Source organism: Triticum dicoccoides, chromosome 5A, assembly GCF_002162155.2.
Source record: "Triticum dicoccoides isolate Atlit2015 ecotype Zavitan chromosome 5A, WEW_v2.0, whole genome shotgun sequence".
In the NCBI taxonomy this organism is placed as follows: Eukaryota; Viridiplantae; Streptophyta; class Magnoliopsida; order Poales; family Poaceae; genus Triticum; species Triticum dicoccoides.
This window is the reverse complement of record NC_041388.1, coordinates 158,139,071-158,152,921: the sequence shown is the minus strand read 5'-3', so window position 1 is coordinate 158,152,921 and position 13,851 is coordinate 158,139,071.

Here is a 13,851-nt window from a genome sequence, read left to right as displayed (position 1 = left end):
GGGGGGGTTGACTTCAGATAAAGAGTGAGGTATCTATATTTGAGGGACTTTAGCGTAATTGATATATTGTGCACTCATGGTTGATCAATTTGTTTCACAGTTTGTACTATGAGATAACGATACTTTTGAACATGCGTGATATACCTTAATGTACCAGAATTACAAACCCAAGATTGGAATTTTGGAATTCGACTCCATCATTAGCTTTTGTAATTCATTTAAATGGAGGTACATTTTTTAAGCCGGGATTTCGTGATTTCAAATTCATATATCAAACCTAGATATATACACATACGGGCATGTTCAAACTTTATAATCATCCACTTTATTCATACACATACACACTTTTGCTTTTGTCATCATATTTAGGATAAACACATTTGGAATTTCATTTGAATTGGACCGTATGATGGTATTTGCTTGTAGTAGCTCCAATGATCCATATTTGAATTGAATGGACAATCTAAGTTTCGAGTTGGAGACATTGATTTTCAGAACTTGCACATTTTTTTGTGCAAAACAAACAAATTGTCGACCGTACGAGAGCAGAATACTTATAATTTTAGGTGCGAAAAGCTTTCAAACTTCCCGCTCACATCAAAATATCACGCGCCCGAAAGTTTAGCCCTGCGATATTCCTGTTTTACCCCTGCCACATGAATGGAAAAGGGCTGCTTTGGTAACTCCATTGTTTTCCCCTCTTTGCCCCCAACATTCTTCCCAGAGCCCCTCCCCTTCCCCTCCCCGACCCCCCCAACCATGGCAAGCCGCCGAATCTAGTCCTCCGCCGCAGCGGTGGACCTCACACCCCACCGGATCTACCTTCCGCACCTTGGAACCCCCAACTGCCAACTCACCACATCACCGGAGCCGCTTCGGCGACTGGCTTGTCCACCGCTCCAGATCTCCTTGACCGCCATCATGGTCCACCGCACCGGATCTGCTTAACCGGCGCCCTCGTCCACCACAGCGTAGGCCCTTCACTGACTCCCTCGTCCGCCCCTTCGCTGGCCCTTCATACAAGCCCTCGTCCGCCGCAATAGATCTGCCTCACCGAAAGCACTGTACAACGCGCCCGCCGAAGCCTTCGTCCACTGCACCAGACCGGCTCCACGGACTCCATATCCAACTTCACCGGCCCTGCTTTACCAACGCCGCAGCCTCATCAGGTTATTTCGATTTGTACTCCTTCGGTTTTTCTCTTTATCGTGCAACTGTTCACTTACCACAGATGAGCTTTCTTGTATGTCGACAGGCGCCGCAACCGTAGCACCGGAGCCGCTTCAGCGACGGCGACAGCCGGCCCAAACTCAACTGCAACACAAGCACCATCGACGATCCTTAGCTATCAAGTATGACAATGATACCCATACGCCGCCGAGAATCAGGTACTATTGTCCAACGGTCGGCGCCTACGTTCACTTTCCTAGCATAAGCACCGCACCTTTGAATTTCTTCAGGGCATCATTCAGTTTTTCATGAGACGCGTTATTCTACTTGCACCTGTAGGGAAATACTTCTGGCAGTGAACATGTTACATGTGCTAAATTACATACCAGTGCACATATAGTTAATATGCTTTAGTTTTGTTCTGATCCCACCTGTTGGTTCCATCAGACTGCTTAATGTTCTCTATGCTTAATTACACATCAGCAAACTAGCATGTGGTTCCGCTGCTTTTTGTTCGTTTTACCCTACATTTTCTGATGCTAGCTATTACATCACTGCTCCGAGCCTGTGTTCATTACTTGTTTGTGTGTTCTTGATCTTCCCAAGTTGCATGACTAATTTGATGCTTCTATTAATTATGGAGCTCCCAACCCCATCAAGCAAAATATTTGTTCTTTTGGGGCTGGCACCTCGAACAAGCATAAAAATAGAGGGAAGCAGATATACTCCCTCTGATTCTATTTACTCTGACCATAACTCTTGACCCGCATACCAAGGAGGGCACTGGTTTAATTTTTCTAGACTAATTTGCCAATTAATTAGGGCAGAGGCGGATGGGGCGGGGCACAAAAGGAAACCAGCACTAGGAATCGGCAACGCGCAGACTAATACGAGAAAACTGAGAAAAAGTTATACGCAAAGTAAAAAGAATCGGAGGGAGTATTGTCGTGTATGCACACACCCTTCTTTCATTAGTTTAGATGAACCATTGATGATCAATTCGGACCAGTGCATGCAACTAAAATTAATTTTACCTAAATAGATGGTGCAGAATAAACTACAACAACTAGATTTGCAACCACGGGATGCTGACGATATCTTCAAAGAACGTTGCAACAGCAGCCAGGCTTCACAGCAACATATGGTAAGCCAGTGTGTTTTAGTACATGTGAAATGTAATGGGAGTGGGGTGCTTTCTTGGCTTGTGCCCTCAACGTGTAATCCTACCGAATTACAAATAGTTTAGTTGTCTGCTTTGCTGTATTGCTTGATTCGAATGCTTATTTGTTGTTACACTATACCTGAGTTGGCCAATATGTCAGCAGTGCCTGCTGTACTATCGTAAAGAAATGCATGTCTATTTCATTTGAGTCCTTAACTTTTCCTCTCAACTTCATCACATGATTGTCTTCGTAGTTTATATGAGGCCACAGTGTTAAGTGCTTTCTCAGATTATTTCAACTGCTTAGATGCCTTGGCAACTTAAATATAGTGGTTGTACACTCCCTTTCAACTAGGGATGTCAACTGGGTCCGGTTTAATCCCGATTTAAGTCCACTAGTGGTATGATAGTTCAAAATAGTTTTTGTTTTTTTGAGGAAAATGAACTAGGGAGGTAGCAAAAACTAACTAGATGGGACTGGCGGATTTCGTTTATTTGCCACTTACATCCCTAGTTTCATATTACCATTTTAATTTCTTTTCGGTTGATGCTGCTTCGAACCATTTAAATATAGTTTGCCATGCTCGGTAATAATTCGTCCGCCGTTTACCATATAAGCTTATTGCCTGGATCATACGATAACTATCTCTTGCTGATGTCCAGCGGAAACCTTTCAGGATACCGTTCACACTAGGACACAGTGTACAACCCCAGAATCTATTTGTGGTAGCAGTGCACCATCCATGTTACCAGATGGTAGCAGTTCAGAGGCAACACCACCGGAGAGCAGTCTGAGCACAGATATTATAGTGCTTGAGGCTCTACTAGAGGCAGAAAGAGATGGTGTGGCTGCCATGAATGAGGTAATATTTATCTTGAGGCTGGAAATTACGGAATTAGCGGCACGCATTATGCAAGCAACCCAAGAATTGGAGGAAGTAAGAATGTTGCATTTGAAGACGGAGGAGGTCCTGATGTTTCTGCTATCTGAAGCCCAAGATAATCCTGGTTCTTCTTTAGATACCAGTTCAAATTTTCATTAGATTATTGTACTTGCATGTTGTGTCATGTCTCTGAATGGATTATGTTGCAAGACCCCCTATGTTGTCCGTGTGTTGTAATTATCTGAATTTTTTAGGCGAGGTAATCCTCAGAACTTGTATGATTGACATAAGGTGAACTGTTTGTCGTGTGAGCATATTGTATTGGATGAAATAACTGTTTGACTTAGAGTGTATCCAACCTACTGAATTCGAAGATCACGGCATTTCTAAATCATAATCATATATAAAGGTGGAATAAATCTTTGTTGTGGTTTTGAAGAAATAAATAACAAAACATATAATTATCTGTGGAAATTCATAATCGAATACAAATTGGATTTGAATTTAGTTTGCTAGGTCCCAGGGCAAACGTGAATGCTAATTCTCCCAAGTTTTGAACGAAGCGGCTAAACACCCACTATAATTTGTGGGCTGCTCGAAGCAAGTGTTTGCGAGATGGAAATTACTGTCTACCCCTGACACTTGACATCCTTATCAATAGGATTTACACTGATGTCAATAGGGGTAGACTAGTAACTTCAATCAGACGTGACACGACGGCCTCTGAGCCCATTCAGACATGGTGGGCGCCAAACCTGGGCGGCAAAACACATTTGATTCAAGCTTGTCCGAAAGACATGTGTCTCTTCCTCCATTTCCCCATTCATACACGGTGGGCGGCACAACAAACTCTCCTCGTTCGAAATCGATGTAGGCTTATATTTTAAATAGCGGCAGATGTGTAACTTCCATCAGAAGTGACACAACCGCCCTACCTGTCAGCCCCGTTCATACACCGTGGGCGCCAACCGTGGGCGGCAAAACACCCTCTCCTCGCCTGAAATAGTTACCGGCAAATATTTGGGAGATGCGAGATTACCGTCCTATCCCCAACCGACGCGATGTCCGAAATTTTAAACGGGGGATAAGTTCATAACTTTCCCCCAGAGAAGCGCGTCCCAAAGTTTGAGATCCCCCTCCCCTCCATTTCCCCATTCATACACCGTCGGCAGCACGACAACCTCCGCACTGCAGCCAGCCTCCTCCGTCTGCCACCCCATCCTCCACCTTGCCGGAGCCACTACCCCTACCCCGTCGTCCACTGCAAGAGATGGATGTCTCTCGTCCACGGCGCTGGACCAGCATCCTTTCATCGCCTCCTCTCGCTTCATCGGCGCCGTCGTCCACCTTGTCGTTGCCGCTCCTATGACCGCCTCGTCCACGGCAACAGGATATATCCCCCGACCCGGCCGTCTGCCGTCTAAAGTCTTCTTCCCCACTGCCGACAGCCATCGCACCCGCAGCACCCTCAACATATCCGCATAGGCCTACACAACATCGCAAGAGAGGTGGTACTCTTCCATATGTGCTTAAGTTATTGATCTCACCCGGAAAATAGATCGTAATTTGTTTACTGTACTTTTCTTGTCCGTACCAAATCGTAGTGGCTAGTTGAAAGCAAACATTGGTTGTGAAGTAGCTTTGTCCGGTTTGCACCTTCAGATCCGCCATGGCACGGGCACTATACTCGTAAAGCTTATGGTTTCCCCCCTTTATATTCACTACCATCATCGTAGGTGCTTCGTGTCGTGCTAGCACTGCTCCTCAAGACCTCAACCCAAAGCTTACGTGTTGAAATACGAATCTGATATGATGCTCATATCACTAAAACAGAGAATGTTTAATTGGTCACCTAATGTTCCTATATTCGTTTCGAAAAGCATGTGCGCCACCCACTGGTCCAGCTAGTTCCACTTTCCTGATTTTTCTCTTGATGCTTAGGGTTTTCCCCTTTTATCTACTCTACTATGATCTGCGTAGGTGCTTTCTGTCGTACTAGCATTACTCCACCCTTCAAGCTAAACAACACAACACTTAGAATTTGAAAGCTTAGTTGTTCAAATATGATTGTGATATGATACTGATGTTAGTTAACCGACACATTTAATTGGTTAGCTAAAGGTCCCACTTGAGTTTCCAAATGCATGTCGCGACATATAGAGAGACAGCATAATTGCATTTCTTTGTCACTTGTTGACCGTACTTTCTTGTCCATACCAAATCTTAGTTGTTATTTCAAAGCAAACATCGGTTACTAACTACCCTTTGCGCGGTTTGCAGCTTCAGATCTGCCATCCCACTGCCACGGTCAACATTGTACTCATCATGTTATGTTTTCCCCATTTTATGATGACCACCATCAGCCTACGTGGTTCGTGTCGTAATAGCACTGCTCCACCCATCGAGCTAAACAAGCTTAGTTGTACAAATTCATATATGATATTATTGCTGATATTAGTAAAACTAAGAGATGTTTAATTGGTTAGCTAAATGTTCCTACTTTAGTTTCGAAATGCATGTGAGCCACATATGGAGAGACAGGAAAGAATAGTATTTCTCTGTGCGCTCTGGTTCATCATGGGTGGCCAACCGACACTGTATTAAAAGACTTGTAATATCTTCAATATGCTTGCTCTTCTGCTCTTCTTTAAGATGATACTCTTCTCTTGCGGTCGACTAGACAGGTCGAGTTGTTCTCCCTTAGTATATTTTGAATCTGTCAGGTCAGGTCGACTTGTTCTTCTTTACTATATGTTGAAGCTATCATCTGTGAAGTGTCATCACTTCTGGAGCTCTCGTATTTTGAGTAGTAGGCCACATTATATTAATGCACACAACAAATTACAGCATGCATGGCATCTTTTAAAAGAATTTCAGAGATAGCACAAAGGGGTTTACAGGGAGGCAGTATTGGATTAGAATCACTTCTGCATTACAAAGAAAATCTCACTTGTTTTTATATTTTCATGCATGTCAGATATTGAACATTATCAAAATGAATATGAGAATGGGCGCATGAGAGGAATATTGCGGAATGATCCACTGCCTAACAAACTTGGCATGGTGGAGGATGGCCTATCTTATTCACCCATCAAGGTGCTTGCTCTAACTTTGCAAAGTTGTATTGGTCGCACATATTTTGCTTCTGACCTCTTGCATTACTTCTACTTTGTTACACCATCTGCTTAGTTTAAGCATCATATATGAGTATATGCCATACCTATCCATTTTCTGTACCTATTCCATGTGTCGTCACACTATGTTTTTCAAGTCAAATGTTGTTCTTTCGTAATAGGTGTCCAAAAGGAAGAGGGTGAGTGCAGGTCGTCAAGGAGTACAAACTAGGTATTTGGAAAAGGTAGTGATACCTGTTAAATCAGATATATCAGCAGCCACAGAAAACACAGGCCCAACTGTACCACACTTTACCCCTACTCCAGTGGCCAAACCCCTATTAGAACTGCTGGGAGCCCAGTGTCAGGTACTGTCTATGATATCAATTCAAAATTTGAACTCCTAAATTTCTGCTTGTGCCTTACCTTCTCTCTTGTATGAAAACTAATTTCATATGAATCTCCTTGCTCAAAGGATCATACGATCTCAAAACAATAATGGGCTCTGCATTGCTCTTGTCAGTACCTCTCTCCCTTTTTCCTTGTAACGCTGTACTTAATTAATTGCTATTTGATTATGTATCATTAGTCTGCACCTGAGCTTCATTATCCTCTGTTTCATCCAATATTATTTGATCTATATTTACTATTTGCAAAATGTAGAACAATGGCAACGCTTATAAAGAATTTTCTTTGGGGAATTTATTGAATTATCCTTCCATCAACGTGGAGAAGGGCTTTGTCCAGCCCGTGTTAACATGTAATGTAAGTTCATCCTTCTCAAGCCTTCAAACTTTGTTCTAGTATAGATTTGGGTAGGCATCATTTCCTCCACTGTTGTTTGCTTTGTTGTTTACATCTGATTGGATGTTTGCAACAACTACCAGTTTCAAATTGTAGTTGTAAAAACATGCTCCTTATGCAGAACAGATCCATTTATTTGCTTATATAATTGTGAAACTTGTTACGTGTCTCCTTGTTTCTCTTTCAGACTCGTATCTCTTACACCAGGCAGAACTTTAGGGAAGATAGTGAGCCAAACCATCTTGAGGACAGCAAGATGACCCCAAGGTCCTGTCTTGATGAAGAAAGTGAGTTGAAGCTACTCACCAGCATGTGTGAGACAACCTCTGTACAGTTGCTACCTCAATCAGTTCGACTTCTTCAGTCTCGACTTAAAGCGGAAAGGCTTGCTTCAGCTCAGCTCCGACTTGAAGTCAAAGATGCAATGAAGATGTCAGAGGACTACCGTGTGCACCATCATGCCTTAAATCTAGTGTTGATGCATCTATCGTTGACACAACTGAGGTCTACTCAGCTTCTTCAGCTGTTTGGGGGGCCCGACCTAGCCAGGCCTAGTGCCTTCTGAAGTGCTCTCAGTTTTGTATATTCTTTTGTCGGCGCGTTTATTTGCACTGGTGGCGAACTTTGATGCCCAGTGGATGTAATATGTGTGATAGCCGTGATAGCCTAGCGTAAGTTGCTTGCTTATTTATTTCCTTGTTGTCTTGTTTATTTGTTTGCTTCTAGTCATTGCAGTTCTTTTTCCGCGGTTTGCTAGTGGCTGCAATAACCTGTTTTTTAAAACTAGTCCACAATAACCATGGGCAAATATTTACTGTAGTGACACTGGGCCTCCTACGGGCCATAGAAACAGTGGGCCTTCTACGGGTCATAGAAACAATGGGCCTTCTACGGGTCGTATCATCAATGGGCCTTATACGGGCAATATGATCGATGGCCAAACATGGGCCAATAACAGGCCGCATTATGGTCGTAAATGGGCTAGAGTTGGAATCGCTCGTTCATGGGCCGACCATAACGGGCCATCGTTAATAGGCCGTATTTGATGACGCTATGAAAATGGCCCAACGTATTAACAGACCACAAACGGGCCAACTGTAACCACGGGCTGAATTTGGCCCACAAGCAGAAAATGACAGTAATGGGCCGTAAGTAAACGAATGCTGGAAATGAGCCCAAGAATAAATGGGCTCTGAGAAGGCCGAAAGATAACATGGGCTGGAAACGGCCCAACGAAATAACGGGCCGTTAATGGGTATAAAGTGATACACTGTTCATTACGGGCCAGTTTCACCACGGGCCGTTAATGGGTGTAAAGTGATACATTGTTCATTACGGGCCAGTTTCACCACGGGCCGTTAGTAGGCCAAGAGTTACATAGGGCCTCATATGGGCCGAAAGACGTCATGGGTCATACATGGGCCAGAAGTGAAAACAGGATGGAATCATATTGAATGGCCTAGATGATGCTACTGGGCCTAATTCAGATAGGGCGTAACGGGCCTTGGGTTAGCGGGCTGTAAATGGGCTATATTCGAACAAGCCGTTAACAGGCTTTCTATGGGCTGGCCTGCCAGGTTTTGACCAAGTCAAACGGGCCGGCCTTTTCACAAGAATGGGCCTCTGTTGGGCCGTGCCACGTGTCAACCTATCATAGGCACCTTCCGTCCAATGAGTGGTTGACATCTGTCCCAACAATGAGCCGACACGTGTTTCCTCCAGCCAATGATGATTTTACACGTGGAAAATCCCCATTGGTCGGGGCTGTTAACGGGTTATCGGATCCAAAACCCGACCCGATAGCTTAACGGCGTTCCGTTATGGTGGATGCCACGTGTGGGTCACCCTTGACGAAAGCACTTCTGTGACGCGCGATTTATCGTCATGGAAGTGGACATTTGCGTGATGATAATTTTGGTAATGTCATGGAACACTTCTACGACAGCACAGGTATGACTATCTTGATTCTGCCATAAATTTGTCATGGATGTACATGCATGACAAAAAAAGTGACCTACTATGACAAACACGTATCATCACGGAAGTGTATTTTTTTGTAGTGACTCCCTCCTTTCCGGTTTATAGGCTTATCTCAAAATTTTAGTTTTTCCATTTTATAAGGCTCAATTTGGTTGTTCCCCATCACATGTCCAGATTCCAAGGTGCATTAAATCATTGCATGCAAGTAATAAGATAAAGTTGACCAATGCATGTACTTTACATATGCATGCATGTATTGCAATTAATACATTGGAAAACATAAATTTTTGAGGAAAACAAAAGCATTAATTGGGTGTTCTTGCAAACTACAAAAGGTATTCCACCACTCACCATCTACCTTGGTTGGTGAGATTTTTGAATTGACCCCTATAAGGCTGGTTGTAATGGGGAGTATCATATATATATACTAGTAGTATCATGCATATATATGATAGTGTAGCTAGGATACTAGCTACTTCCATAATGCATAGTATCATAAGTTAACATCTTAGGTTGCCTTACTAATCACAGAAAGTAGTAGTAGAACATTTAATATGACATGGTATCATGATATGATACCACATCCCCTCTTGTGTGCCACATCATCCAAAAATTCTAGTTGGCATGCATGATACCGCTTATGATAACACCATTACAACTAGCCTAGCTACACCAGAAAGGAGGGAGTATGAGACTAGCTAGCCACAATGGAGAGTAGTACACTGGTAACATACACATATCCCTAGACTATATATGTTATTACCATCATAGTGGGTAGTAACATAAGTGTAGTGTGATGCAAAGCTTCATTTCTTAGGTTACAGACTCATATTGCATTGGTACATGTGATGCTACAATAACTATGTAAGTTACTGAAACTATCTCTCTCCTCATTAACTTATTGCCACATAAGCAAGTTTGCTGAGTTGGAGTCGGTGTTACAGCTGAAGTTACTCCCACTGTGGCTAGTCTGATACTAGCTAGTCGTCTATGATATACTAGCTACCTCACTAAGAGCATGGTTAATAATACAACCAAGGGTCGGCTATAAGAAGTTGACATGTCATACACAGCCAACCTCTTAGCGGGTATGTACAATAATAAGTTTTATATATGTACTAGTTTATCGATAGTTGGCCCACCTTGCATCCTCACAAAGTGTCTTGGGTCTCCTGTTGCAGCTGGCTCTACTAACCAAGAGCCCGCTTCTCTTCTCTTTCCTCGAACTAATAAGCACATATATATTATTCTATTCCTTATAGCCAGACTACACACAGTGGGAGTAACATAGGTAGTAACATCACACATATATAGATAAATAGATGATGTGGCAAGCAATAAATGAAGAAATGGAGGAAAGTGGATATGTGTGATGTTACTACCTATGTTACTCCCACTGTGGGTATAGTCTTATACTATAGTATGAGACTACCCACAATGGGAGTACCATAGGTAGTAACATCACACATATCTAGATAAAGTATCTAGATAAAGTAGATGATGTGGAAAGCAATAAATGAAGAAAGAGAGGAAAGTAGTAACATAGCTAGTTACTAGTAGTATGAGTAACATCACATGTACATATCAAGGCAAGATGTGTCTATAGCCTAATAAATGAAGTGTTGCATGTTACCACACATATATGTTACTCCCCACTATAGAGGTAGTAACATAGACTAGTGTAACACATGGGCATGTTACTAGTCTATGTTACTACCCATTGTGGCTAGTCTGAGTAACATCACACATCTCAAGGAAAGATGAGTCTATAGCCTAATAAATGAAGTGTTGTATGTTACTACACATATGTTACTCCCCACTATAGAGGAAGTAACATAGACTAGTAACATTCTATGTTACTACCCATTGTGGCTAGTCTTATGTCACTTAATTGTGTACTTACTTGCTCTAATAATGCATAGTATCATAGAGTAGCTAGTATCATATGTAGTACTTTATTTATATTGTCATGTGTGACACATAGTAGCATAACATCTATTATGATACGGTTTCATGATATGATACCTAACCCTCTCTTTCTTCATTTAATTAATTCTATGACAGCTCATCAAAATTGCCTAGTTGGCATGCATGATACTAGCTATGATACCTCCTTACTATCAGCCTAGCAAAGGTGTATAGATCATTTGTGCGTCACTTTGTGAGTTTTCATCTGTTTTTTCGAGAAGCGGGGAGAAGTTTCAAACATTTTGGCCGCGAGGTGCGGCCACTGGCGTAGGCCTAGTTGGTATTTTAATTACAGAAAATTCAGATGGAGTTCGGACATCATCAAAATCGATGTGTGCCTAAGGCATGCTCTCACGACCCCGTGGAAAAAATTGGTAAAGTTTGGCTACAAGTTTTGATGACCGCTCCTTCCAAACCGGAGCATCTCACATGAAGGAACATGGTTTTCCAAAAGGAGACGTGTCAATTCAAACTCCTGTGGCCGGTGACTTCATCGTTTGGCCTCATAAAAATTTCCATGGTACGCAATCACCATTATACCATGGGTTTGATTTTCTGGCGCATTTCAGGTATCGTTAGCTATATTTTAGACATTTTTTGATATTAACATGCATTTTGTGCATAAAATAAAATTACAACCAGAACTGCATGTGTTGTCGAAAGGGATGAGGATCGTCGTTCGATCTGGGAGCATCCAACGGTGCAGACGTACGATCCGTGGGGTTTGGGTTCTGGCCAATCAGAAAGCATGACTCGGATCGTGGGGGGTGGTGGCAGGGTTTCGTCGGCACACGGCTTTCATCAACGAACCGTGTGCTATTCGCAAACCAGATTGCATATTTTTGTTCACACATACTGTAGTGAGATCGATTAAGTGTGCTACCTCTATGATATAATAATAATAATAATAATAATAACAAAAAACAGTTCATATTCATTGCCTGAGCTGGCAGCATATCAAGGTCAACATATTAACGGTTCTTACATCAACAGAAAACCAGGCATAACTCACAAATTTAGTACACGCGACAGTTCTAAATTGAACGAATTAAGTTGCAGGGTAGGCATAAAGACTAGTCTTACAACTAAATTCCCATGTACATGGGGGAACTGGGATCATTAAGTTGACCCCGAATGAACTTGGGTTTTTTGATGATTTTAAACTTCTTATCTGTTGCACTGGTGCGTGATCCCTTGGCTGGCAACTCATCGAATTCATCGTACTCGTCCTGATCGGCAAGATCGTCGACACCCACTACCCTTCTCTTCCCATGCATCGCTAAATGGCCGTTCTTATGCAAGGGATCTTCCACAAAGAAAATCTGGGTAGCATCACTGGCAAGAATGAATGGGTCTGCGTGATATGCCATCATTATCCTGTTAACACAGGTCTTCCTGTACTCATCAATCCTTACTTGACCAAGAGGGATCCATGCGCACCTGCATAATGCCACATTAACTTTCACATAGTCAAGCTCCCAAATCTCTTTGATGGTTCCATAGTATACCCTTTTATCAGCTTCATTTATAGTCATGCATTCTATTCAAACAGAGATGTTCTGATATGAGGTCTTCTTATCACGTTCCTTAGTGTAGAATGTGTAGCCATTTATGTCATATGGTTGGTACGTCAGCATCGTAGGTGATGGATTTTGTGCCAACCACGTAGCAATGTCATTGATGGATCCTTGTGCCAAACGATTCTTCAGCCATTTGGCATAGTTCTTAGTGTGCTCCTTCATCTCCACCTCTGATGAAGGCACCATTGGTAAGAATATTTGGCATATCTCTGCCAAGTGTTCTTCGGCATAAGCGATGAGAACGGGGCTGTTAAGCAGTACCATCAAATGGGCTTTCTCTGCCAATTCTCCGGGTGCAGCCATTTACATGCCAGCAAGGATTGGCTTACCTTTCAGCCTTCCCTCGTGGCGAGAGAGGGGCAAACCTATAGGTGTTTGTTTCATGTATTCGGTGCAAAACTCAACCACCTCCTCCGTGGTATAATCTTGTAGGATCCTTGCCTCTGGATGGTTTTGGTTCCGACAAAAGTTCTTCAGGATTCACATGAACCGCTCGAAGGGATACATGTTGCGAAGAAACATATGACCACAATACTTTATCTCATTGACAAGGTGCACAATGAGATGGACCATGATATCAAAGAATGACGGTGGGAAAAACATCTCTAGGTTGGACAATATTCTTGCAATATCATCTTGCATATGATCCAACTCTTCAGGATCTACAACTTTTTGCCATAGTTGGTTGAAGAAATCATAGAGGTCAATGAGTGTGTTTCTTATATCTTTGTCCATCAGATTCCTGATGGCCACCGGGAGGATTTGTGTCAACATTACGTGGCAATCATGTGACTTCATGTGTCCCAACTTCATTTTACCCGAGCTCACATCCATGAGACTTCTGATGTTTGCGGAGTAGGAAGAGGGTGTCTTAACTTACAACAAATAGGTGAAGAACTGTGTTGCTTATTTTGTACTGAAATTGTAACTCTGGCGAGCTTTGATGAATTTGTCATCATCTTCTACTTCACTCTTGCGTTGTGATTGATCAGCAAGCATATCGAGCCGTGAACTATCACCATCCTTTCTTTTACCTTTAATCTTGAGCAGAGTACCAAGGATGCTTTCACATACATTCTTCTCTACGTGCATGACATCAATGCAGTGACGTACACGTAGAATCTCCCAGTAAGGTCATTTCCAAAACACCGATTTCTTCTTAAACACTTGATCCTTGGGTGTTAGTTTCA